The sequence below is a fragment of the Pteropus medius genome, unplaced genomic scaffold (genome assembly GCF_902729225.1).
Source record: "Pteropus medius unplaced genomic scaffold, Ma_sr-lr_union100, whole genome shotgun sequence".
NCBI classification, from domain to species: Eukaryota; Metazoa; Chordata; class Mammalia; order Chiroptera; family Pteropodidae; genus Pteropus; species Pteropus medius.
In genome coordinates this window covers 20,002,121-20,007,120 of record NW_024349519.1, presented here as the reverse complement: position 1 = coordinate 20,007,120, position 5,000 = coordinate 20,002,121, and positions in this window count along the sequence as shown.

Sequence of the window (5,000 nt, the reverse complement as noted above, 5' to 3'; positions counted from 1 at the left end):
ATTTTGGGGGGCGGGGCATCGTATCAATGTCTTTTGAGGAGAAACAGCCTCTGATTTCAAAATACACTTAATTTAGAACTCTTAAATTTAAACTGAAGAGAACAGAGGAGCTTTACAACAGTGTTTATTTTACTTTAACATTTTGAAAATACACTGGAGGGAAGGATACTCCTTAAAGAGGTTAATGGTGTTAGCAGTTTCCTCATAGAGTTGAAATGGCAAAGCAGCCTCCTTCTAATTCAAAAGAAGCAGAAAGTGAAACCAAAGAGTCAAATTTTCAATATCTCAACAAGATGAAAGAATAACCAAGAGGAGGTTCCAAGATTATTTTTACAAGGTATCAAGTTATCCTGAGTAGAATTTAAAACAAAATAAATATCATGTTGTTAGTACTGATTTGAAAAGAAAATCTTCATCTCTTTACAGGAAAATCACTTCCTGAACAAAGTAGTACATTCTATTCTCATGTTCCTCCAAACAGCTGGAGAAAAAAATGTAATATTTTAAATGTCTTCTCCCAATTTATTTAACCATTAAGCAACCATACCGAGCTTTAATCCATGGATGATTATTTTCCCCCATGAAAATATTTTTTTACAAAGGACAAATTATAACTTTAGAAGGAAATGGAAATGATTTTTCAATTAGAGTGACCTCAGGTGGGTTATAAACCTAAGAAGGGATTCGATATTATAATAGGTCATTCTTTACTTCAATTTATAAGAAAAAAAACCCCACAAGCTTGATATATTTCTTCTGAATCAGTCCATAAGAGCAATTTGCTCTCAGCTTAAATTATGTTGAATGACAAAATTAAACTTTTAAATGTTGTCAATATTCTACATAGTCTTCTAAAATATTTGCTAATTCTTTACTAGGTAGATCACGACAAACTTTTTCTTATATAATCACAAACTAATGATCAACCATCTGCCCCGCCTACAAGTTTTGTTAGTTTGTATTCCTCTCTCAAATTTCTCCTTCACAATTGCACACTTCTTTGTGAATTTTCCACATATTGAGCAGAATCATCAGCCGCTGCTAAGAGAAAACTTATCCGAGGCTTCAAAATGATGGTGTTTTTTAAGAATCTGAGCCAACCACAATTCTGGCCACTGCTAGTTCCTCTTCAATTTGATTGAGATATTTTTTAGAAAACCCAACAATATTTAATTCTTACATGAAAAACATTAGTCACCTCTTCATATTTCAGAGACAAATTTAATATGTTTATCTTGGTTCAATTCTTTTAGAGATAAGATGTATACAATTCAAAAGAGGGTGACACTTAGTTTACAATCCTCAAGCTATTTCTTCATGAGGCTGTATTGTGGTTGGAAAGTTTACGCCCCTCGTAGCTGTGAGCTGAGTAGATAGGCAATGCAATCTGCCCAAGAAGCTATATTTAATGCAGATCATAGTCTTTCCTGTCTTTCTTTCAGTACTAAATTACCTAATTTCTCCCACTGTCCTCCTTACCTGCTCCATGCCATCCCCGCCCCACCCCCCAAAGGTTTAGTGATTTTCAAGCAAAGTTTTAAATACATATTCTATTTCTGTTAGGTCGTCTGAACTGATATAATGTAAAGTCAAAAATATTTCCATTTTTCAAGATAAGAGATAATGTACAAGAAGCATTATGTATTATAGTAACTAGCATATAGAGAAGCTCCTTAATAAATGACACTAATTATTATCATATTCACAATGGCCCGGCTCAATTTTTACTCTTCAACAAGGGGTTATTCTTGTCATAATCTTTGTTGCTGCTGTGCTTCTACAACACTTTGTGTGCTTTATTGAAAGTTAATTATAGTCAATATTCCCTGATTGCTATGGTCTGAATATTTGTGTCCCACACAAATGTTGAAATCTTAATGCCCAATGTGATAGAATTAGGAGGTAGGGCCTTTGTGAGGTGCTTAGGTCATGAGGGTGGAGCCCTAATGAATGGAATTAGTGTTCTTACAAAAGAGACTCCACAGAGACCCCTTGCCCCTTCCACCATATGAGGACGCAATGAGATGGCACCAGGTATGATCTAGGAAGAAGGTCCTCACACAAATATGATCATCCTGGTGCCTTGATCTTAGACTTCTGGCCTCCAGAACTGTGAGAAATAATTATATTTCTGTTGTTTATAAGCTACCCAGTGTGAGGTATTTTGTTATAGTGTCTGGATGAACTAAGAAATTGCTAGGCTAAATACTTCGAGGACTCAACTTTTGTCCTAATTAGCTTTTCGTTCTATATAACACCAAGTGGAATGTCTTGCTCACAGCAGACATTTGTTAAATACTGATTAAAATAGTTTAAATTAAACAAAGAAGCTACAGTCCTGAAAACAATATTCAAAAGGAAATTTTGAATCTAAATTGTTAATAATAATAACCTAAGCGTATGGAAACCAGGGGTTACTGACACTAGTGTTTAGATATTTTTCTTATTAGGTATCCTTTCAGAAAGATTGTGTAAAGTGTGATAGTGTAAAGATTGTATGATAGTAAAGATTTGTTTCATGTCTGTCTTACAATTACATCATCAGTTCTTGAGGGCAGAACCTACATCTCAGTATCTGCAGGGTCTATCACAGCGCATAGTAACAACTTAATAAATGAGACTGCATGAATAGCTAAATGAAAAAATAGTAAATGAATAGAAAGACTCAAAAGACAGTAGATCTAAATCAAATTATCATTACTTAAAATCACTAGCTTCATGAGACAAGTAAAGAAGGAGACAAAAATGGAAATCAATGGAATTTTCAACCCAACTTGGAATCACAATAGTTTCCCAAGATGTAAAGAAAAATTGGGAGTTTTAAAGGTTTATAGTAGTAAGAATGTTTAAGCAGATGATAGTTATTACTGGTAAGTAAAAGTAGTCACCAACTTGAAGTCTTAAAGAGCATGTTTCTAAAATCAATGTCTTTTAATACTCAAGAGAACATTTTGAAACTCGTTTGCTATACTCAATTAAAATGCAAGAAGAATGAGTCTCCATGAAGCAGCAACAGCAGATATAAAAGGATGATAGATAAAATAAAGAAGAATTTCAATTAAATGAAATATATAACAGGAAAAATCAAAGCCCACATTTTAAAAGGCACTGAGAATATTGAACTATAGTTATGATAATACAGAAGCATGAATCAGTGATGTGGAAGATAGACTTGAGAAGCTCTCCTAGAATGTATGAGGAGAAAGAAATGAAAATATAAGAGAACATGATAGTTAACAAGACCTAAAAGGAGTTTCAATATATAACTACTTAGTGTTCCTGAAGAAGAAAACAAAACATATAGAACAGAAGTAGTAATAAAAATAGGATAGAAGAAAACTTGACTGATTGACCTGCATATGCAGATTTGAAAGACAAGTAAATTCAAGATAAAAAAATAAAGGAGACCTACAAAACCCATACTGACAAACTTTTGAATTGCAATGAAAATGATTAATAATTAAAAAGCAGTCAAGTATCCATATAATGGGGACAAAGGAAAAGATTATGTATAAAGAAAAATGTATTTAGCTAGCTTCAGATGTTACAGATAAATATTCTAAAATGATAAAACAATCTAAGAATTTGAAAGGATAATATTGTGACCTAAGGACTTCACATCCAAACATTTTGTATTTTCTTGTTTAAAAGCCATTCGAGGATGGCTTCAGATGCATTTGGTCAGAAAAACAACATTTACGGAACTTTACAAATTATTTGAAGACTTGCTTCAAATCAAGCTCAAAGAATCAGATTTACAAACCCAAATACAAGAGAGTAATGGCACAAAAAGATGTTGGGGTTTGTCCTTTCTCTATTTGGATCAGAACATCTGAAGTCCCTCTAGATAATTCATTGGTAGGATGGTGCTGTAAGCCAGAGCTTCTTTCATTTGTTTCTCTTCAACTCCCATCCTTTCCCCATCACCAGGAAACATATTTTTCATGCTTCATTCTTCACCTCAAAGTTCAGATAGAATCTCTTATTAGGGCCAGTGACCTATGAACTAAATAGCACTATAAATTATATATTTATGAGATGGCTATAAATTATATTTACATGACTGAAATGATTTGTTTCTATTTGCTATATATAAGGTTTTTTCTTGGTTTTATTTCATCAAAAAAAAAATAATAATAACCTTTATGTCACTAAAAATTTGCAATTGATTTAACCTATATTGTTTAACTCCCAAGTATATAATTATCCTCCATAAAGATATATATATATATATATCTGAAAGTTACTTTTCTCATTTCCAGTTGGCAGAGTCCAACTGCTTTTTTTTTGACATCTATTCTCTTAATCACTTTGAATCAGGTTATAGCCGGCATTACATTTTTTTGGAGAGAAATCCGAGGCAAAAAAATAGATGATATTGAGACCTTTACTCACCCAAATTATTCTATCTACCTCTCTTCACTAGAACACAAAGACTAATATTAACTTTTAAAAACTTTGTTTATTAAAAGCCCTAAGTCTCTTTTGAGATCACCCAAATTTTAAAAATACCATAAAGGTAAAAAATTCCAATAAAGTCTAAATGTACTAATTAGTTCAAAGAAGAGGCATGCTATCTTTATTTCTCCTTCAACAACCAATAACAGAGTTGTCCCTCTGGCAAAATGAAGGAACAAAGTCATTAAAGAAATATAGATTGGCATTCTAGATTACCTCTAGAATTGCAAGTTAAGGAAACAAATACATTTTTATACTTTTAGAATTTGATCATAATGACATTATTACTGTAGTATGAGAGTAGACACTGGAAATCAGCTTTGGCTTGACTGTTCAGTTGGGTGGTTTTCCTTTCCTTTACTTTTTTTTTTTTTTGCTTTATTGAGGAATAATCGACAAATCCAATTGTATATATTTAAAGGGTACGTGATGACTTTATATATATAAAATCTAATGTATATGTATTAGAATGATTGCCAAGATCATTAACACAACCATCACCTCATATAGTTAACAGAGTTAACTCTTTCTTTCTTTCTTTC